General features: G+C 41.4%; 1 long non-coding RNA gene across 1 annotated transcript in view; it reads right to left on the reverse strand.

Annotated features, from left to right (window-relative positions):
• LOC144379359 (uncharacterized) overlaps window positions 1-23,617 on the reverse strand; it is a 106,517-nt gene that overhangs the window by 31,529 nt on the left and 51,371 nt on the right. Inside the window, exon 4 of the long non-coding RNA XR_013442202.1 lies at window positions 22,351-22,438. This is a non-coding gene — a long non-coding RNA (uncharacterized LOC144379359). The remainder of the gene's footprint in view (window positions 1-22,350; window positions 22,439-23,617) is intronic.

A 23,617-nucleotide genomic window follows, 5' to 3' on the forward strand; every position in this document is an offset into this window, starting at 1 on the left:
AGAATGCTACATTCTTCATTTCATTTCAAAGATGAATCAACATTTCCACATTATAATCACCAAAAGACCACAGTTTACTTTAGGGTTCACTCTTGGTGGTGTACATTTTATGGGTTTGGACAAATGTATAATGACATCTATCCATCATTATAATATATAGAGTATTTTCACTGCCCTAAAAATCCTCTGTGCAGTCTGACTAATCACTTCTCCCCACTCCCTGCCATTCCCCCCCAACATACACAACCCCTAGGAACTACTGATCTTCTTACTGTCTTTTTACATTTTCCAGAATGTCCTACAGTTGGAATCATACAGTATGTAAACTTTTCAGACTGGCTTCTTTCACTTGGTAATACCCATTCAAGTTTCCCACATGTCTTTTCATGGTCTGCTTACAATCTCACACAACTGATAACTGGAAAACATCCCCCCAAACTAGCTTCTGACACCCTTCATTTCAAGCCTTCTTTCTACTCTACTGTCCACAGAGCCAAGGGCTATCAGAATTGGAGACTGAGTGGGAGCAGAAGGGCACCACAGGGTGTGTCTGGAAAGCTACTCCTACCTGGGAACAGCTAGCAGTAACTTACCCGTTCATGGAAATGACCTAAAAACCCCTAAATATATTCCACTACACCTCATCTAAAAGCATCCTCAACTCAACTTCCCTCAGCCAGTTGCCAAAAATGCTCCAAGGTTACCCAACAGGAGGTGACACATGATGGAGAAGTCAGAAAGGAAAAAGACAGCAGTAATCTGGACTGTGGCTCCTCTTGTAAAGTTTACAGAAATACATGAGCATGTAACCACATTGTTAGGGCCCCTCCTAGCACCTTGGAAGGAGCCTGTGCTAGTGAAGTGCCCAACACCTAAAGCTTTACCTGCTTCACAATAAACCTGCCTCCCTTTTCTCACACGTAAAACCGAGATCATATTGGCCTAGCTTATTGAAAGGACCGAGTGGGGAAGATATGCAGAAACCCTGAAAATGACAGGCTGCTGGGAAAGTAGATGCATGTACACTTGACACGGAAACTCTGTGGAGAATTTGCCTCCAAACCTATCCTCTCAGTGAATGTGACATGATTATCTTTCTGGCTTACTTCCATCTCAGTTTGCTTTCTTTTCCTTTTATCCTCACTTTTACATGTAATTCTGCTATCTCCTTCCCCAACTTTGCTTATATATTTTTCTTCTCCCATGTTTTATTTCCTGTTTTTTCTGCTCCATCTTTTCCCCCTTCAGCTGCTCTTCTCCCCCTCAGCCCACAATTCCTGTCATTTGTATCCACTTACGTAGCTGCTGAGCTGCTCCTTGAGCTTTTTCTAAGCTGCTTTCCATATCTTTAAAACCTACAGAGGCTGGGATAGCCATCAATCTAGAAGAGACAGGCAGCCGTATGATGCTCGACTCTCCAGATGGGGTTTCAGGGTGACCCTGTCTGATGATCAGGCTCAACTTATAAAATACAGCCACTGATGAAATTCATGGCAGGCAAACTCCCCGCACGATGTGGGGCAACAGCATGATGGATGGGCCTGTGATGATGGATAGCTCCTCTCTTACCCTCAGTCCATGAATTTTGGTTCATGAATTTCCTCCAGCAGGGACTGAGCTGTCCCAGGGATAAGATAACAACACTCAGCCAGGAGCTGGGCTCTGGGCTTATTACTTGCCTAGGGATATCACCCTCATTACTCAGTAAAGCAAATTATTACTGACAATATAAGGTTTCAGTCCCTGTTAGTGGTTTTTACATTAAACAGACAGCCTGGCATATGGATCAAGATTCCCAGCACTGTAAAAAATTCTTTTCAAAAGTATGGACAAAACGTGGAACTTAAGTAAAAGGGAAGATTTATATATAGGAGTTTAATAATCCTCCTTGTCATCTGTTCATTCTTTTGGGGAAATTACGATTACAGCTCACTATAATCTTAATCCTTCATAGTTTCTTTTTTTTTTTCCCTTAATACATGACCCTTTTTTTAGTATGAGGAAATGAATCAGAAGTCTGAATACAAAAAAAACTGGGTGACTTTAATATGCCTGCTAACATGATCTCATTAATCCTCATGGTGCTTCTGAAAGATATATGCAATGTATTTTTATCTCCATTTTACAGAATGTGAAACCTAGATATCCCAAAGCTCTTTAACATACTTCAGATCACAGAGGGGCTCAGTAATATAGTCAGAAATAAAAGCCAGCTTTTCTTACAAGAAGGTCTCTGACAATTAATCAGAATCACAGCAAGCCTGCTCTTTCTTTGATGACTAGAAGTTTCATCTGAAGCCGAATGCTGATTTAGCCATGAATAAAGTCATCACAGCTGGTAATTTTATATCTTTAGGAGATTTTCAGTCTAAAAAGACCTGTAATATAACATGTAGCCCCTGCTTAGATTTGGTACATCACAGCAAAGATATCTACTAAAAATTCTTAAAAGGGAGATCTTCTTCTCCCTTACTTCATTTTTTAAAATTCAGAAGACATTCCTCTGGAAAGCAGAATCCATAGCCCCAGTTGAAAAAGAAGTGGTGATGCAGAGTCAAGATTTTGTGCAGAGACAGTCGAGTGTCTTGGAAACTGGGCTCAGTTACCTCCTAGGGATTCTGGTTCCTGGTCCTGGAATGAACACTGTCAAGCATGAGCAACAACAATGGCCACGTCTACATGGAGCTGATGTGGCAAAAATTACCCCCTGGATCCCCAGTCCTTGCCTTAGCCGAATGAGCAAAGTATTTAATGCATAATTATCACCTACAAAGGGGAGGATATGTGAGTAATTGAGGATATTCACATGTACCACTATCACTCTGACCCAACGTATTTCTACCTGCAGACAATCCTAATGTTCCCGGAGTACTTCAAGTCCCTTCCATTACCTAACACTTCTCCAAACAAGGGATCTCTTCCATCAACCTTCCACAAAAAGCATTTCCCATCTCTATGATGTCCAAGATTTTACATTTGGACTGTCATCATGTCACTTTCATTGAACAAATAACAACCAATTCAATGGTGATTCCATTTTATTGAGCGTAATAATCACCTGGGGTGCAATGTTAAACATCCTCAGGGCTCCAGCAATGCTGATTCAGATAGGAGGGCAGGACTCAGCATTTAAACAAGAACCCCAAGGGATTTTGAAACAGGCATTCCAAGGACCACTCTTAGAAAAAAACAAAACAAAACAAAACAAAAAAACCCACCTCTCTATAATGGCCCTATTCCACAAATAAAGAAATGGAGACTCAGGAAAGTTTCTCACCCAAGACCATTCATTCATTCATTCAATCAGTCATTCAGTCAACAAATACTTACTGTGAATACAGATGTTCAGACACTATTGGTTTGTGCAGAACTAGAGCCTGGCCTGGTTCCCAATCCATGGCTATTTCTACTCTGGCTGCTGCCATATGCCATGGAAGTTCCAAATAATACATAAGACTGGCAGGAGGTGGTCAGGAAAGGCTTCGTGGAGCGGGTAGAATTTGGAATTAACTCATGGATAAAATTCCAGCTGTCAAGATGAGGAGAGGGTAACTGGCCCAGCAAAGTTATTAATAATGGTACAAGGGTTTGTGTCCAGCACTGCAGATGAGTGAGACAGAAATGAAAGAACAGTGATATATCTCAGGGCCCCCCACTTGGCATGTTTCAGGAGACCTCAAAGGCTTATCTCCTATATCTCTGGGCAGTGCTTAAAGCTACATTCAAGTTTGTTGGGGTTCCCACTGGAACCAGAGAATCCCACTAGCAGTGACCCGAGCCCTCCCTACCCGAGAACATTCCAGTTTCCAGTGTCAGCAGCCTTGTTCTGGGCACCTCTCTTCCTGTGGGAAAAACTTCTTCCTCACAAATAACTTACAGATTCAGGATAGGGAATGAGATGAAAAGGACTACATGTAAAAACCAGACAAGAAGTATAAGTATGACGTGAGATAAGTCCTCAGGATGCTGGGGCCTTGGGAGGGAGAGGAGAAACATTAATCAAGATGTGTAAGCATGGGGTGCCTTGGTGGTTCAATTGGTAGAGCATGTGACACTTGATCTTGGGGTCATGAGTTCGAGTTCCCGATTAGGTATAGAGCTTACTTTAAAAAAAAAAAAAAAAAGATGTGTAGGCATGGAGTGATTTCTCAGGGCACTTTGGTTCTCAGCCCACATTGCACCTAAGGAGCTTCTGAAAAAAATACCAATGCCTTGGACCCCTACAACCAATGGAATTAGGAGCTGAAGGGTAGATTCCAGGCATTGCTGCATTTTAAAAGCTCTCTGGGTCTTCTACTGTGCATCCTGGGTTGTGAACTACTGATCTAAAAAGGCAGAGATTACAGCATTATTTACAAGAGCCAAGACATGGGAAACACCTAAGCGCCCATTGATGGATGAATGGGTAAAGAAATTGTGATATATATATATGAATATTATTCAGCCATAAAAAAGGAAGAAATCTTTTGCCATTTGAGCCTTGCCATTGGACAGACCTTGAGGCCATTATGCTAAGTGAAATAAGTCAGAGAGAACAAATACTGTACGATCTCACTTAAATATGGAATCTAAAAAACAAGCAAACAAACAAACCAAAAACCCGAACTCATAGAAATAGAGATCAGATCTGTGATTACCAGAGGCAGAGGGTTGGGGTGGTGGGGACTGGATGAATGTCAATGAAAAGGTACAAACTTGTAGTTATAAAATATGTAAGTACTAGGGATGTCATATACAACAAGTGATTATGCTGTATACCTAAAACTCATATGGTGCTATATGTCAATTATACCTCATAAAATGAAAAAATTAAAACAAAATAGCAGAGCTTGAAGATTAAAAAATGCAATATAAATGTGCTAAATCCAATGATTTGAGCTGCAGGTAACTGAGAACAGAGTGATTTCAATCTGTGACTAAGAGATCGAGCAAGAGAGGCTTAAGTAATCCAAGGAACAAGTTAAAGGCATGAGCCAGCACCTGAGGGTGGCCCCTAGGGTTCTTGGCTGTGGAAAATCTAAGTAGTAAGTCAATGTGTGCCAGGCTAGATACACTGATTTTTTTTAATACATACATACATACATACATACATAAAACCTATTATTATCTCCACTTTTCAAATAAGGAAGCTGAGTCATGCAGGGGTAAGGTTGCCCAAAGATCTTAATAGGATGTTTGCTCAAAAATAAATAAATGAATATTAAATCAAACTGATTTTGATACAGGCAATAGAATACATTTGGTTGAATTAGAAAACACTGCCATTTTTGTAGGTTAACAATAGTTTGATACAGGTGATTTTACAGGGCTTATCCTAATACATTCCCATCCAGTCTTGTCTTTAGCTATGTTTCTTATTCAGTTGTTATTGCTCACCCGTTTATACAGAAAATCTAACTGTTTCTTGGCCTGATATTCCTCTGGAGCCTTCTTCTAAATACTATTTCCAACATACCAGAATTGTCTATATTCATATATCAACTTATCTATTTTTCTGTTTGCCTCAGATCAACAATCAGTCCCACTTGATAAAGAGTTTAAACCAAGGGAAGCAGAGTAAATAAATGATTCTCCCTGACAACAAAATCAGACTAATAAACCTTTTAAAAGCTATCAACCCTAGCAGGAAGAACTGAGATTTATGTAACTAGTCAGCTTCCAGGTTTCTGTGAGAACAGAAACAAAGCTGGCAGCAACATAACAGAAACAAAGCCTGTGAACTTAGTCTCTAACTGCTTTAATAAAAAGCCAGAAAGAAGAGCAAACACTTTTCCCCTTCGAAGGTTATCCTAGAGGAAACTATGCTGGCTCTAACATTTGGTTCAATAAGTAAGACTATGCTAAGGAAAGTTTAATATGATTGCCATCCTATGAACTCCCTTCTCTATCACAGGGTATTGTTTTTTATTCAGTCTCACCAGATTGCCTTGAATTTTCCATGAGGCCAAAACCACCTGTCTTATTCAGCTTTTGATTATCAGTGCCTGGCACAGTGCACAGCATGAGGTAAAGTCTGACAAGTATTTGGGGAAGAATAAGTTTATAAAAGGAGTTGATGTAGTCACAATACAAACAATGGCTGGTTTTCTAATCCCATCTTGCCAACAATTGGCTATGTGATATTGGACAAGTTATTTAAGTATTGGGGGAAGAATAAGCTTATAAAAGCAAGGAGTTGATGTAGTCACAATACAAATGTCTGGTTTTCTAATCCTATCTTGCCAACAACTGGCTATGTGATATTAGACAAGTTATTTGAATTCTCTGGGCCTCCTTTTCCTCCTGGGTAAAAGAGGGGATTGGGATTGAATCCCTCTTCAGCTCTGTAATTTCAATGCACAGAGGAGATTGTGATTGGGCCAGTCTTATGAACTAGTTAACTCTCTACAATCTTTCCTTAGTCTGTTCATCAGCCCTCTCTATATTTACCCAAAAGCACACCAGGGAAGGGCAGGAATGCAAAATTATGAACCAAATTACAAAGAATTCTCAGGAAGCTTCTTGAAGTATTTGAGTTTTCTTGGCCACAATAGATTTACAGTAGCAAGGTTCATAGGGACAAAGCCTCAGTATGCAGAAGTTAGGGTCTCTTTGTGCATTGTCTGATTCCATTTAGGAGTAATTTCAGAACCATATTTCCTTCCATGAAGTCGACATTTTCACTGCAATACAGTGAAGATTCTATTCTCTCTCCATTTAAAAACAATTGAAAATTTTCTGTGAAAAGCCAGTTTCTACCATGTGGAAGGAGACCAGATTAACAGCATCTTCTTAGTGAGGTCAAACTCCCGAAGTTCTCTGTTCTTGTGAAGAGACATATCTCCGAACTGGTAAATGGCATATGGTCCACTCCATTATGAAGGAAGAAAAGTGGCCCCAAATACCACCACTCTCAACCCTCTGTTTACCAACCTCTTCATATTCATTTCTACGAGGCTATAGGTGGCATCAAAAGGACTATAATATAAAGGAAAAAGAAAAGAATTGGGGGGAGAAAACAGAGAAAGACGTGGCACTCTCCATATCTACTAGGAAAGCCTTGAACTCTAAACTTACATCCCTATACATGTCTAGACAGGTAACAGAAAGAGGTCTTAGACTCTTAAGTCGCTAACAAAGTTTGAAGAACATATTTAAATTGTTAATAGTTTTTGGAACATTTCATTGTAACGTTTATGAAACAGCTATGATGCAATACCACTCCTGGTCAGAGGCTGAGAAAGCCGCATACCTGATGATCCTGTGATTTACTGCTGTGTAACAGAGCAATTCAAACTCAGGCAGCTCAAAGCAGTACTCATTTTATGATATATAGTGGATGTGGGTGAGCCACCCAGATCACCCTTGAAGACTAAGGCACCATTCCCCCGTCCGTTGGGAGTGTTGGTAACAGATGGAAGGTTCTCAGCTAAGTTCCTCCCCAGCAATCACACTACTCCAAAAAGAGCCACCTTGTCCAATGGGCAGCCCCCATGTAATTACTGGTCCTTCTCATGGGATTGGCTGGTGCCTTTTTGATGACTACAATGCAGTTCAAGCCTTCGTCTATGCAACCTGACCTCCTTTTCTTCCCCATAAGAATTGAGCTCAAGCGCACTCCCCAGTAAGTCTTTGCATACGAAGCTCTATCTCAGAGCTTGTTTCCCAGGAAACTCAATCAAAAATCTAACAGCAATGGGGGTGGCAACAATGGTGGAAGAAGTCTGTGTTTACTTTGGAAGCCCTGGGGGTGACCAGGTGAGACTGAATCAGCCACGTGGGGCACTTGTTAGTTACACTTGCTCCCATCAGGGAAGCCTCAGAATGGCAACCACACAGCCAAGGGAAATGGCTCTGAGTGCTTCCTGGGGTGAGCTTTGTTCTCTATTCCATTCAGCATTGTGCTGGAAAACTGGCTGGGGGGAGAGGGGGGAAGCTCTGATATATAGGCCTTATTGAAATCCATGAAATAGTTTGGCTAGTTTCAAACTATTGATGTTTAACAACTGGCCTCATCAAGTTCCTAAATATTTCACAGTAAGCTCTTGGGGACCAGTAAGAGCCATGTCCAGGGCACCACTGCAGGTGAGCACACAGTGCTGCTCAGACTTGTGGAGCAGCTTGAGCACGACACTTGGTATAAGCAGGAAAATGAGCAGAAAATCCAGTATAAGCCTGTCAGGGGCTTAGGCTTGTTGTGGCATGAGAATCAGAAGATGATCATAGTAACTAAGCACAGCAATCAAATGCTCTCTGTGTGAATCTGAATGCAGGGTATATAGAGAATATGAGCTGCTGACGGGAGAGTATCTACGAACGCAGATGCAGCGATGCTACAAGGACCGAGAAGCAGTGAAAACTATGAGTGAGCAGTTGGTAATGAAAGCTAACCAAATGGTGGCAAGATCAGAAAAGGAAAGATACTCCAAGTGATACAGAGACAGAGTCACTGAGCTGTCTTGGCGCCGGTGCCATCCGCTAGAGAGCAATTGACTTGCACCGTGGGCACGGTGCGTGGAGAGCTGCATTTCACCCCAGACAGCAGCGTGGAGCTGAGTGCGCCGCCTGTCCCGCTGCATCTCCATCTTCCTCATTTTCACATACGTCCTCACAATCAGCCCCTATTATTTGAAGCAATCAGAAAGAATCTCTGTTGCTTGCAAAGACACGAGTTTATTAACCCCAGGTCACTGAACTGAACAGCCACAAGGCAGAAACAAACTCAGTGTCCAAGCGTTGTTGACATCGTCAGAGGTGATCTAAACTAGAAGCAGCAACCAAGGGAGACACAAAGCCATTTTCTTCCGAGGGTTTAAATATCCATCGGGAGGGTGCCTGGGTGGCTCAGTTCGTTAAGCGTCTGCCTTCAGCTCAGGTCATGACCCCAGGGTCCTGGGATTGAGTCCCACATCGGGCTCCCGGCTCAGAGGGCAGCCTGCTTCTCCCTCTGCCCCTCTCCCCTCTCATGCTGTTTCTCTCTCTCGCTCTCTCTCAAATAAATAAGTAAATAAATAAAATCTTTAAAAAAAATAAAAATAAAAAATAAATATCCACCAGGAGCAACGGGATTACATCACTCCTTTACCCTGCTAGTGAAGGGAAGGACTGTTAGGGTCTTGAGTACGACTCAGTCATTCATTCAACAAATAGTGAATGAATGTCTATTCTAAAAGCCAACAGTATATGTTGGGGTCCGGGGGTACAACAGTAATCAGAAACAGACACAGACTCTCCATCATGGAGCCTAGAATTTAGTGGAAGAAATGAATTTTTTTTTTTAAGATTTTTATTTTATTTTATTTTTTTAAAGATTTTATTTATTTTTTTGTCAGAGAGAGAGAGCACAGGCAGGGGGAGCAGCAGGCAGAGCAGGTAGAGGGAGAAGCAGGCTCCCCGCCAAGCAAGGAGCCCGATGCGGGACTCGATCCCAGGACCCTGGGATCATGACCCGAGCTGAAGGCAGACGCTTAACAACTGAGCCACCCAGGCGTCCCGAAATGAATATTTTATAAAAAAAAAAAAAAAAAATACTGTCTGGAGAAAACATAGAACTTGTCTGTGCTAAGTTGCTAAGTGCTAAGAAGGAGAGTGAGAGTTAAATGGTTGGTGAGATTTCACAGTGAGGTTAAGGAAGACTGGCTTCGTTGGGGAGATCAGAGAATTCCCTAAGAGATAAGGTATTGAGATCTGAACAGCATGTTCCAGTGAATAAAGAGGAAGGAGTATTGAGGAAAACTGGAAACAAGGTGTGCCAAAGCATATGCAAAAGGAACATGGGGAATGGCTGACCTTTCGATTCAAAGCAGAGTCCCGGAACAGTGGTATCCATATCACCTGCAAGCTGATTAGAAATGCAGAAATTTCAGGTCCCATCCCAGATCTACCTCATCTACTTCATTCCGCATTTTAACAAGATTCCCAGGTGATCTGTATAAATTTTAGCATTTGGGAGACGAAAAGAAGACTGGTGTGGCTGCGTCTAAGAAAGTGAGGGGTGAGGCGTGGTATGAGCCAAGGCTGGACAGGCGACAGAAAACAAACACCCAGAGCCTCATTGGCCACATTGAGGAGTTTGGCTTTATCCTGAAAGTACTGGGAAGTTATGAAGTGTGGATGTGTTAGGGGGAAGTAGGAGGGAATCGAGCTGCAATGTAGAAGCTTATTAGACAGGAGCAGAATTAAATCTGATTTGCAATTAGACTATTACAATGGTCCAGGCAAGAGAATGTGAAAGTTCAAGCTCTGGAGATTGAGGTGGAGTTGGAAAGAAGTGAATGGATCTGAAAAATAGTCAGGAAATAAAGTTAACAAGACACAATGATGGTTTGGATTTGGGGAGGGGGAGTGATAAAATAGACATGCACAAATGATTTTCATGGGGTTTGCTGACTTTTACTATAATATTCACAGCACCAACAATTATGCCAACAGGGCCCCAATATTTGTTGAATAAATGAAGGACTGAACCGAAAAGAAAGTCTAAGGCATAGTTTTAGGGCGACGATCATAAGTTGGGCTTTGGGATTGTTGGGGGCTAACCTGTGTCCCCCAAAAAGATATGCTGAAGTCCTAACCCCCAGTACCTCTGAATGTGACCTTATTTGGAAATAGGGTCTTTGTAGATGGTAATCAAGTCAAAATGAGGTCATACGGGATTAGGGTGGGCCCTAAATCTAATGACTGGTGTCTTTATAAGGAGAGAGAGATTTGGAGACATGCAAACACACATGCGGAAAGACAGCCACTCAAAGACGGAGGCAAAAATTGAAGTGATGCTTCCACAAGCTATGCATGCTAATTGCAGGCAACCACCAAACCCTAGAAGAGAGGGGCATGGAATAGATTCTCCCTCAGAGCCTCCAGAAAGAACCGACCCTGCTGACACCTTGATTTCAGACTTCTGGGCTCCAGAACCGTGAGAGAATACATTTCTGTTGCCTTAAGCCTCCCAGTTTGTGGTATTTTGTTATAGTGGCCTTAGGAAACTAATACAGGAATGCATTTCTGATATCCAAGAAGAAATATTTTTTTATCAGTGGTTTGAAATTTGGATCTGAAACTGAGCAATTACCCTAATGAAGTCTCTTAGTCAGAATCTACTTTTATTAAGATAAACACCTTTGATTATATCCCTTTTAACCACTGTGCCCTAGGAAATACTGTACCCACCTTTGTTGTAAAGAATGGTCTTTGAGATCCCAAGTACCCCTTTGGCAATCTAAGGATTGAGACAAGAAAGATATAAAAGAAAAGGAAATGGTACAAAAGAAAACAAGATAAGGTAAAGAGCATCAAGACAGTTGTACGGGAGTGCTTCAACTTCTGCTTCAAGGGTCGGAAGATGCTTTTCTTCTGTTTGAGACTGCTGTGTTATCTAATGGCCTGGCTACAGTAGCTGCCCAGAAGGCTTTTGGAGATTTCCTCTAATTTAGTCATCACTTTATTTTTTTAAAGATTTTATTTATTTATTTGACAGAGAGAGACACAGAGAGAGAGGGAACACAAGCAGGGGGAATGGGAGAGGGAGAAGCAGGCTTCCTGAAAAGCAGGGAGCCTGATGCAGGGCTCGATCCCAGGACCCTGGGATCATGACCTGAGCCGAAGGCAGACGCTTAATGACTGAGCCACCCAGGTGCCCCTAGTCATCACTTTTTAAGAAGGGCTGGGAGATAACCTTTCTGGGCCTTTCCTAAGATGTAATCATTATCAATTCCCTCTAAGATTCTAAAGGTCATCCTTATTTATCATAGGCCAGTCTACTTCGCAGGTATCAGATCAAATTGTTGCAACAAGTTCATCATCCATGCTCTTCTATATCCAGCACAGCCTCCAACATAACTGTGCTTGAGTCCCAACTGACTGGGAATTTGGATTATCTGGGAATGGAGAACTCTTTATTCATCTTGCCTGGGTTTCTGTAGGTTTCTGTGCATGACAGGTAGTCCATTCCTCCTTTAGAGCTGGCCAAGAGAGATTACCCTAGGCTGCTCCTAAAGAGTGTATGGCTTTGAGCAGGGCTATGAATTAATATGAGCCACTAAAGGTCAACGAACAACAAAGACATTTCACATACATACAATTTCAAATGACACATGCTTCAAGAGTTCCCATCTAGTTCAGTCATCCAGGGCTTGAAAGCATATCTTCGTAGATAGAATGCATGAGTGGTGCTGAAGGATTCCAAGTTGGTCTACCTAATATAGCCAAACTCACTGAATGTGATTATATCTGATAAATGATTACTGTATGAAACTCTATCCAGAACTCTCTCTTGGAATTCCTGAAACATACAGACCTGACAACCAAATCAAAGGGGCCTCCCTCTTCTCCGCCTGGTCCTACCACTATACACCTGCCTCACAATCAGAAGTAAATATTTCCACAACTCTAAGCCAAATAAAAAAAAATCCTCTAGGCAATACACAGAAATGGATTTGTGCAGTAGACACCTAGAGGTAGTCAGGGAGAAATGGTTAAGGGATTTCTGGCCAGGCCTCTTTCTCCCATTGAAGTCTTACCTCTCCCCTGGGCTCCCCTTACTGCCAACTGCTTAACCAAATAAACCTCTGTGCTACATGGATCCTCTCTGTAGACCTAGCCACTAACCAAAACCTTGTTTTTCCCCTTCCCCAACAATAACAACAACAACCAAAACTAAAATAAAAGAAAGTACAAAAGCATGAGTAAATGCCACTGCCAGAGTTGCCCATGCATTGGGGAACAGACTGATGCTAATACCTAGGAAGCAACTGTCACTCATTTGACAAGTTTACAGCACAGCTGTGCCTTTGCCTTCCTCTTTCCCCAGCTGGAGAGGGTGAAGCTAGTCTTCCTACCTCAGCATTTGCTACTGAATCCATGTGAGCCATGAGTTAGCTCATGCAGACTCACTAAAGCACTAATGTCAGGTGGATTGGAGTGGACAGAAGAGAGAAATAAGTAATTTAAGACTCTGGGGGCGCCTGGGTGGCTCAGTTGGTTAAGCGACTGCCTTCGGCTCAGGTCATGATCCTGGAGTCCCTGGATCGAGTCCCGCATCGGGCTCCCTGCTCGGCGGGGAGCCTGCTTCTCCCTATGACCCTTCCCCCTCTCATGTGCTCTCTCTCTCTCTCTCTCATTCTCTCTGTCTCAAATAAATAAATAAAATCTTTAAAAAAAAAAAAAAGACTCTGATCTCTGCTCTGATAAGAAGTGTTCAGTGTCATCAAGACAAAGGAATGGTGAGAATTTGGGGATTTGGAAGCCAACCCTAGCAATTGGGCTACACTTACTACCTTCTTTCATGTCCTCTTTAGAGGTGCCTGAGGCTCTGCAGCCAGTCTCCTTCCTTATCTCTTAAGATCTGGAATGGGAGGGAAAAGGGAGAGGGCACCTCAAACAGGTTCACACTTGCTCAGTGAGAGCAGTAAGAACATGGATCCCCAGCCTTTAAGATAATCTAGGCCTTTTCTTGGGAGAAGATCAAGTGACCGGAGACTTTTTTTAGCCAGGAGCAGTGGTTCTGTCTTTGAAGGCTCTGCCTGGTTGCAGCTGTTAAGCTCGATTGATCTGGATCAGGGAAGGGATGTGAAGCTGTAGGGAGCTGAGAGTACAAAGATAACAAAAATGTAGAAAAGACAGTCTTAGCTACTCCCTCACTTATTTCCTGTACACAGTGTCCATGAAGATTTAAGAAGAACAAAACCAGCAGAGGGAGAGGGAAAGAATTGCGAGGGTGGGGGTAGGAGGAAAAAAGGAGATGGGGGGGGGAAGGGAGGAAGAAGAGGAGGGGAAAGGAGGATGAAGAGAAGGAAGGAGGATAAAGGGGAGGGAGACAGAAGAGGATGAAGTGATTGAAGAGGAAAATAATGAGGTTTTGAAGCTAATGCTGAACCCCATCTGGCTTCCTCAGCCCCTGGATCTCCTGCTCCCTGCAGCTAAGGCCTCTAATGATTATCTCCCAGGACAAGCTTTTGCCAGTTCCTATTCCATAGTCAGAAAAAGGTGATCCTTACGCATAGCCTTCCTTCGGATATGACTGAGAATTAACTCAAACTCCTAGGACAGGTCCTGGTGACTCAGTAAGAAAAGCTATATCCCATAGTTGCCCCCTGGCCAAGGTTCTTTCGCTACTAAACAAGCCCTGGACTCAGTATCATTTATTTTCTTACCACATATTCCACCTGACTCTCCTCGTTTCTGACTAGTTATTTTCCTAATACTCCAGCATCTTCTTCTAAACCTGCCATCATCCACTCTTAACTAGAGGAATAGAGTCTCTATCCTTCTCCCATCTAGTTCTTGTCTTGCTCCTGTTATCTCTTCTTCTATCTTGGGTCTCAAAAAACATAAGTCCTCTGGTTACCAGAGGGGAGGTGGGTAATGGGCAAAATAGGTGACAGGGATTAAAAAGTACACTTATCGGGGCGCCTGGGTGGCTCAGTTGGTTAAGCATCAGCCTTCGGCTCAGGTCATGATCCCAGAGTCCTGGGATTGAGCCCCACATTGGACTTCTTCTTCAGCGGGGAGCCTGCTTCTCCCTCTGCCTACAGCTCCCCCTGCTTGTGCTCTCTCTCTCTGTCAAATAAATAAATAAAATCTTAAAAATAATAAAATAAATTAAAAGATACACTTAACATGATGAGCGCTGAATAACATATAGAATTGTGGAATCACTACATTGTACACCTGAAGCTAATATAACACTGTATGTTAACTGTACTGGAATTAAAATTAAAAATTTAATTTAAAAAATTTTAATTGTATATATATAGAGAGAAATCTTCAGAATCTTCAACAAAATTCCAATAAACCAAATTCAATAGTACATTAAAAGGACTATACACCATGACAAAGTCAGATTTATCCCTGGGCTGCAAGGATGATTCAACTTTGGAAAATCAATGAATACACCACATTAACATAACAAAGGATAAAAGCACATAATCATCTCAATTAACACATAAAAGGCATTTGACAAAATTCAATACCTTTTCATGATAAAAACATTCAACAAACTAGGAATAGAAGGAAATTACCTCAAATTAATAAAGGCCATATATGAAAAACCCATAGCTAGCATCATATTCAAGAGTGAAAAACTGAAAGTTTTTCCTCTAAGATCAGGAACAAGGTATGGAAGTGTTGGTGAAGATGTGGAGAAATTAGAACCTCTGTGTACTGTTGGTAGTAATGTAAAATGGTACAAATACTATGTAAAACAATACAGAGTTTCCTCAAAAAATTCGAAATAGAATTATCATATGACCCAGCAATCCAACTTCTTGTTATATACACAAAAGAATTGAAAAGAGGATCTCAAAGAGATATTCGCCAACCTGCCTACCCATGTTCACTGCAGCATTAAACACAATAGCCAAAAGGTGGAAGCAACCTAAATGTCTGCCAATGAACAAAAGGATAAAGAAAAAAAAATACACACACACACATGATGGGATATCAGTCAGCCTTTAAAAAGAAGAAAATCCTGTCACATGGATGAACCATGATGACATCATGCTATTTGTGAAATAAATCACTCACAAAAAAGACATATACTACATGATTCCACTTATATGAGGTAGTCAAACTCATAGAAACAGAAAATAAAATGTGGTCACCAAGGGCTGAGGATAAGGGGTAAATGAGTACTTGTTCAATGAGTAGAATTTCAGTTTTTCAAGACAAAAAAGTTCTAGAGAGCTGATGTACAACAATATGTTAGTTGTTAACAACTAGTTAACAATAGTTACTAGTTGTTACTAGTGTTAACAATAGTTAACACTATTGTACTATACAGTTAAAAATGCTTAAGATAGTAAATTTTGTGTTATGTGTTCTTTACTACAATTTTTTAAAATGTCAAATAACCCAAGTGTCCACCAACAGATGAATGGATAAACAAATTGTGACTATATACATAAAGGGAATTCAGCCATAAAAAAGGTACAGAGTACATGCGATAACCTGGATGAACCTCGAAATCACTATGCTAAGTGAAAGAAGCCAGATACAAAAGTTCGCATATCATATGACTCCATTTATAGGAAATATGCAGAATTGGTTTAGTCACATATACAGAAAGCACATTAATGTTTGCTGGGGCTAGGGCAAGGGGAAAATGTGGAATAACTGTTCAGTAGATACAGAATTTTCTTTAGGGATGTTGAACTAGACACAGGTAGTGGGTGCTCAACATTGTGAATGTACTAAATACTACTCAATTGTTCACTTTAAAATAGTTAATTTTAGGGTCGCCTCAGTGGCTCAATCGGTAGAGCATCTGACTCTTGATCTTAGGGTTGAGTTCAAGCCCCACAATGGGTGTGGAGCCTACTTTAAAACATAAATAAATAATGGGGCACCTGGGTGGCGCAGTCACTTAAGTATCCGACTCTTGGTTTCAGCTCAGGTCATGATCTCAGCCTAGTGAGACTGAGATTCATGTTGGGCTCAGCATGGCGGTGGGTCTGCTTGAGATTCTCTCTCCCTCTCCCTTTGCCCCTCCCATTCATGCTCTCTCTCTAAAATAAATAAATCTTTAAAAATAAATAAAATAGTTAATTTTATATTGTGTGAATTTTGCTTCAATAAAAAAAATAATAAACTACTATACATATGCAGAGCTCTTGGACCAACAATCTCTTATTATCTAACTAGATTAAATGAGACAACTGAGCCCACCCACCATAAATTCCCTGTTTTATTTTATTTTATTTTTTTAAATTTTATTTATTTATTTGACAGAGACACAGCGAGAGAGGGAACACAAGCAGGGGGGAGTGGGAGAGGGAGAAGCAGGCTTCCCGCAGAGCAGGGAGCCCGATGGTAGGGCTCGATCCCAGGACACTGGGATCACGACCTGAGCCAAAGGCAGATGCTTAAAGACTGAGCCACCCAGGCGCCCCATAAATTCCCTGTTTTAAATCCTACCATCTTGCATGCAAATGTGTGGACATCCACACTTTACCTCATTACTTACTACCTCATTTCATGCTAAGAAAATAAAGTGTCCTTCTCATTTAAAGTTAACTCTTCCAAATCCCTCCATCCTTCTTTCAGCTCTCGTTCTTCCAACTTTCCCTCTTCTCTTATTCAATTTCTTCCTTTCTATTCTTTTCTCCTCTTAGCCTATAAATAGTACCAAGTCTTCCTGCCCCTCCCCCGCAAAATTCCACTAACCTTGTACTGCTTTCTATAATTTGTCTCCTTCCATTCTCTGCCAAGTTTCTCAAAGAGCAGTCAACACAGAGTGAAGTCACTTCTGCTTCAATTTGTCTCCCCAAGCTCACCAGTGCTTCCATACTATCAAATTTAATGTGTAAGTCTTTATTATAAAAATGATTCCTTTGATTGCTTCCCGTGGTCTTTGGTTGATATTTTCTCCATTCACTCTTAAAATATTCTTGTTCCCAAGGGCCTGTTCTCAACCCACTCATGCTGCACGCTCTCAGTGTAATTTCATCCACTCTTGAGGTTTTAACAACCACCTACATGAAGATGATGAGTCTCTAATCTATACCTCTGACTGAGACTTCTCCCAAAGCTTCAGACACATACCCAGTTTCTTAGTCAACCTTTCCACCTGGAAGCCCCATGGGAACCTCAAGCTCAGCGTGTCTAAAATAGCACATCAACCTTCATACAAAGCTTTCTCCTTCTGTGTCACCCTCAGCCACCCAATTAGCCAAGCCCAAAACCTGAAAGTCACCTTTGAATCTTTTCAATTCCTCATTCCACTCTCTCCCTTAAACGTACTTTAGAAATCACCTAATTCTGCTAATTATACCTCTTAAGTATTTCTCAGAGTTGTAGATCAGATGATGAAATCATGTCATTCCCTCCTTCAAATTCTCCCATGCCTTTTCACCGCACTCAACATAAAATGAAAATTCCAAGGCCCCACATCATCCGCCTTCCCTCCCAAGCCACACCAAGCCTATAGTTTGGCCCCTATTCCTGGCCTCTAGCCACATGTGTCTTTTTCTGTTCCTCAAACACCCAAGTTCATTCATATCTCTAGGTTGTACCACTCAAGGTTTCCTCTTCCTGGAAAGGTTTCCTGCCAGTTCTTTGCACGGTTGGTTCTTTCCTCATATCCACTTCTCAACACAAAAGACATCTCTGAGAGCCCTCATCTTGCCCCACCATCTTCAACAAGCAGACTCTCTCGGACACATCACCACTTTTATTTTCTTCATGGCACTTATCACTATTTGAATCATCTGATCTGTATATTCCCACTGTCTCCTTTACTACGATAAGCACTTATCATTTTGGGAAAATTATATTTGTTTAATTTGGTTTGGGTCCATCTCTCCTGCTAGAATTTAAAATGTATGAGAGCTGAGGCCTTGTATATATCTTATATAGCCCATTCCAGTCTCTCTTCCCACGGATCATGGATTCCCTGGTGTGATATTGCTCCTGGTGTGATATTGCTGGTATCCCAGCATGCTTTATGCCTGGTCTTAATATATATATATATAACATATAATATAACAAATATAACAAAGAAAGAGAAAGACAAAAAATTCCCCCCATTCACTTTCTGAGAGGAGTCTGGAGCTCCTAATTTCTGAGTGGTGCTAAAATTATCTTAGCCCTCACAGTGATAGCACCATGTTCACATAAATACTCCATGACTCAACATTTATTAGGCACCTTCTATGTGCCTTGTACTATATTAAGGGTTATGTAGGTGTGATATTGTGATTTATAATAAGAAATATATATTTGGTCTTTGTGCCAGTTTCTGACACAGAACTCCTAAAACTTTTGTGATTTCCTAAGTGATGAGAGCAATAAAGGCATCTTGTGTTATGTTGGTGAGTAACTTTTAGAAAGCCCCTAGATAACCTAAAGATGGGGCTGATTGCCAGAAAAACCAGCCATGTGATTTGAGGGTTAGAACTTTTAGTCCCACTACCCTGACCTCCTGGAAGGGGAGAGGGACTAAAGAGTGAGTTCAATAATCAGTGGCCACTGATTTAATCAATTGTCTATGTAATTAAGTCTCGATAAAAACCCAAAAGGATGGGGTTTGGAGAGCTTCCAGGTTGCTGCACATGTGGAGATTTGAAGAAGAATGGTATGCATGGAGAGGGCTTGGAGGCTCCATGCCCTTTCCCACATACCTTGACCTATGTTATCTCTTCATCTGGCTATTCGTTCTTATCCTTTAATATCCTTTGTCATAAATTGGTAATCTAGCAAGTAAACAGATTTCCTGAGTTCTGTGAGCCACTCTAGCAAATTAATCAAGACCAAGGACCGGACTGTGGGAACCTCTGGTTTATAGCCAATTGGTCAGAAGTACAGATAACTACCTGGATTTGTGACTGGTATCTGAGGGATTCCAAGGAGGGAATCTTGGAAACCTCCAGTCGGTAGTTGCTTGATCACAGAAGCATGGGTAACAACAAAGGTAACAAGCACAGATTGATATCTGAAGCTGAGGGCAGTCTTGTGGAATGGAGACCTTTTTTTGTAAGGAGGGAAGGGGCAGAGAGAGAATCTTAAGCGGGCTCCCTGTGCAGAGCCTGACTCAGGGCTCAATCTCAGAACCCTGAGATCATGACCTAAGCTGAAATCAGGAGTGAGATGCTTAACTCTCTGAGCCACCCAGGCGCCCCTGGGGTGGAGACCTTAACCTGTGGCATCTGATGCTATCTCCCAGTAGATAGTATCAGAATTGAGTTCAATTGTAGAACACCTGGCTGATGTCAGGGAATTGTTTGGTGCTGTGGGTAAAAAACCCACACATTGGAACCAGGTGCTCAGAAGCATTAGTGGGTTACACTGGGGAATTCAGCACTCTCTCTGACCTTAAAAAGTTCATTTTTATCAGGGAAGCCACAGAAGCAACTGTAACTGTGGTAATCAAATATCTTAGATTATCTGAGATGATTCTGATTGCTGGGTCATATGTCCTGCTTTGTGATTCACAATATCTTGATTTTGTAACTATAAACTTATGAAAGCTATATACAAAGTTCTTTGGGAGTATGAGAGAATTAATTCTGCTGGTACTATCAGGGGAAACTTCACAAAAGATCAGTCAGTTGGATCTCAATGTAAATATAGCATTTTTCCAACTGGAGAAGATGAGAAACAGCATTACAGCAAAGATAAAAATATGAGTAAATGTACAGAAGTGAGTAGGATCATCAAGTTCTGGTGGGGAAAGAGAAAAAGAAAAAAAAACCACAAAGGTGATTGGCTACAGAATGATGGGAATTTTGTGGTTGAAAGTCTTGAATGTCATGGTGAGGAATGTTGATTTTTTTTCCCCCTTGAATTCACTGGTTCCTCACACCTGTGTTCAACTGGCTATATAAGAATTACCTGGGGGCACCTGGGTGGCTCAGTCAGTTAAGCATCCGACTCTTGATTTCATTTTCGGCTCAGGTCACAATCTCAGGGTTGTGAATGGAGCCCCTAGTCAGGCTCCAAGCTCAGCACAGAGTCTGCTTGAAAGTCTCTCTCTCTCTCCCTCTGCCCCTCCCCCTGTGCTATAAATAAATAAACAAACAAATAAATAAATCTTAAAAAAAAGAATTATCTGGACAGCTTGTTTAAAGTACATATTTCTGGGGGCCACACCTGGATAATCTGGATAATGTGATTCAGACCATTTGTAATGGACCCCTGGAATCTTCTTGAGAAATTCATATGATGAGCTCAGGTTGGGAACCATGATTATAGAAAATGGAGGAAGCCCTTCTTAGTCTTGCTTTCCTGGCATTACCAAGATCCAAAACTGGTCAGTTCAGCCTTCTCGGGAGTTCCCAAATAGGCCAAGAAGTGGACTGTCCCACATCTATTGGAGAATGGGCTCTAAATTTAGCCCAGCTGTTACTATCCATTGTCCAGAGTGCTTTGGCACTCAATGTCCATTGGGCCTGCAGCCTTCCCCCACCCTCGCCATGTACCCACTGCATGCAACTGGGCTTCTGTCTCAGTGCCCTCATCAGCAATCAGTTTTCTGCTAGACCTGCAGCTTCTGGAAGAACTACAAGTTACCTGGTTGGGGTCTGACAATCTGCCTAGCCCTGACACTCCTCTCTCTGGGACTGGACTGTGAAGGTTTTACTCTAAAGCAAAGAGAACCCAAGGACATTTGCCTTCACCAGGATCATCAGAGTAGTGTCAAACAAAGGTTTTTAGCAGAAGGATGACATAATTGGGTCTATGTTTCAGGAGGACAGATTACCAAAAAATAGAGGGAAATGCAGGAACACATTTAGAAAGCTGCTCTGGTAGTTTAGAGGGAAAGATATTGAAGAATTTTGCAAAGCAGCGGCCAAGAAAATGCAGCAGAAGGGAGGGGGACCTTGGGCACAGATTAGGGGCCTAAGGAACAAAAGAAAAGATGATGCCAAGGTTTCTAGTTTTATAAAGTGATGTTTTAGCTGAATTACCTATTTGCTTCCATATAACTTGTTACTTATTTTTTAATTTTGCTCCAAGTTTCCATTGTGTGGGCGAGCACCATCATCAAGTGATATCTCAGTATGTCACAGCCCATTTGTAAAAAACACTGTAAATATCACAATGTTGAAAGCCTTTCTCCTGGCCTGAGCTAATTTTCTCCATCACAAATACCAAAAGTGCCTGGAAATGCACAAAGCAATCATTTCAAGCACCAAAAGTAATATCATTATTCTGACCCCAAAGTAATCCCTTCAAATGTTATTTTAGAAAAATAAAAAGCATTAATAGTTTATCTTAACTGAGACTCCTTTTGCATTCAAGATTGCTAACCTAAAAAAAAAAAAAAATGGCAGGCCACTCATCTTTGTCTCCTTTTTTTCCCACATGAATACTTCAGCTTTACTTAACAATTTTACTTCTGAATAATTTGAACTAATTGAACACTCTCTTGAATATTCAAGAGAATATTTATTTCTCTTGAGATTCTGAGAGATGAGCTTAGTTTTAGGGTAGATTTACTTTTGGACCTTACAAGTATATTCACGTTCTAGAGCTATTGTCCTAAAACAAAACAACCCTCTAATGTTCAAATGCTGTCCCATTGTCCTATCTTGATTCCCAAAAGACTACAGCTGCCTCCTTTACTCTGCTTGAAGTGAAGGGGGGGAAATCGGAGGGGGAGATGAACCACGAGAGACTATGGACTCTGAAAAACAAACTGAGGGTTCTAGAGGGAGGGGGGTGGGAGGATGGGTTAGCCTGGTGATGGGTATTAAAGAGGGCACGTGCTGCATGGAGCACTGGGTGTTATACGCAAACAATGAATCATGGAACACTAAAAAAAAAAGAACCGATAGCAAAATTAAGCAGTAAACCTGCTGATGAATGCCTCACTCCTAATTTGGCTAATGTCCAACTCTAAATTAGACCACAACTAAACCCTCAGGTTTTACTTACAAAGAAACTTGATTCAAATGCCGAGCCCACCAACTCCTGAAATGTAAATTTGCCTTTCCGACTTGCCACTGGAGAGGTCACCACGAACCTGTAAACAAAAGCAACTCTTTCTTTAACCAGAATTTTATTTTTCCTGGCTTTCTTCTTTCAACAAAATAAGGAAATGATTACCAAACTCCACTTCTCTTATGTCCCCCAATTACTTTCCTACTGTGGAGAGAGATTTAACAACATGCACTGCACACTTATTTTCTTCTTTGATGAGTTCGTTTCAGTTTCCTGTGTTCAGGAAGGAGGAACAATTCCTTTTCCCAAAGAGTAGATGAATAATTGTTTACAAATAAGAAGCATGCTGCTGGCCCGAGGAAGGGAGTTGCCAACTCCCTCCTTGGTATCATGTCTACCGCCAAGCAACAATTGGTAGGCTGCCCCGTGATTGTCCACACTCCAGATTCAGAGGGAGGAATGTTCTTCTTCGTTCAGATAAACCAGAGGAGAAAATAAAGGAGCAGCAGGTGTGGCCTAATTCCCTGAGGCCTGAACTTCTGACAAGAAAAACCTCCTACACCTGCATGTAAGAACAAAGCTCCACTGTAACAGGAATTTGGAATCTGAGGCCAAGTTACCAACAATGAGTTTGGAACTGCTTTAAACCAAGTTGCAAAGAAAGTCAGCACAAGCTAGGACTTGATGGGACGTTTGAAACCTCGACATCTCCCTTCTTTGTCTTCTCCCTCCCCAGTTGGTGTTTAAGAGTAGAAATGGCATGACCTGAACCCTGAGTTCTCAGGAAATTCAAGAAGAAATGCTTCTATGGAACAAAACTAAACTTACATATCTTCTTAAAAATGCCCTCACTTAGAGTAAAATCCTGTGTACTGGTGATTGGAGCAGAAGGGAGGGGGACCTTGGGCACAGATTAGGGGCCTAAGGAACAAAAGAAAAGATGATGCCAAGGTTTCTAGTTTTATAAAGTGATGTTTTAGCTGAATTAGCTATTTGCTTCCATATAACTTGTTACTTATTTTTTAATTTTACTCCAAGTTTCCATTGTGTGGGGAAGCACCATCATCAAGTGGTATCTCAGTATGTCACAGCTTTTTTTGTTGTTACTTTTTAAAATATGTACAAGTCCTACCACTTATCCCCATGATGAAAGGGGAGAGAGAGGATGTAAATGAGCCAGAGGCATCTATACTCCAAACCTGACAGCCATATCAGATTTTCAACCCTTCCCATAGGGGCAAACATAGGCTCCATGTTACAA

Source organism: Halichoerus grypus, chromosome 1 (assembly GCF_964656455.1).
Source record: "Halichoerus grypus chromosome 1, mHalGry1.hap1.1, whole genome shotgun sequence".
Classification (NCBI taxonomy): domain Eukaryota; kingdom Metazoa; phylum Chordata; class Mammalia; order Carnivora; family Phocidae; genus Halichoerus; species Halichoerus grypus.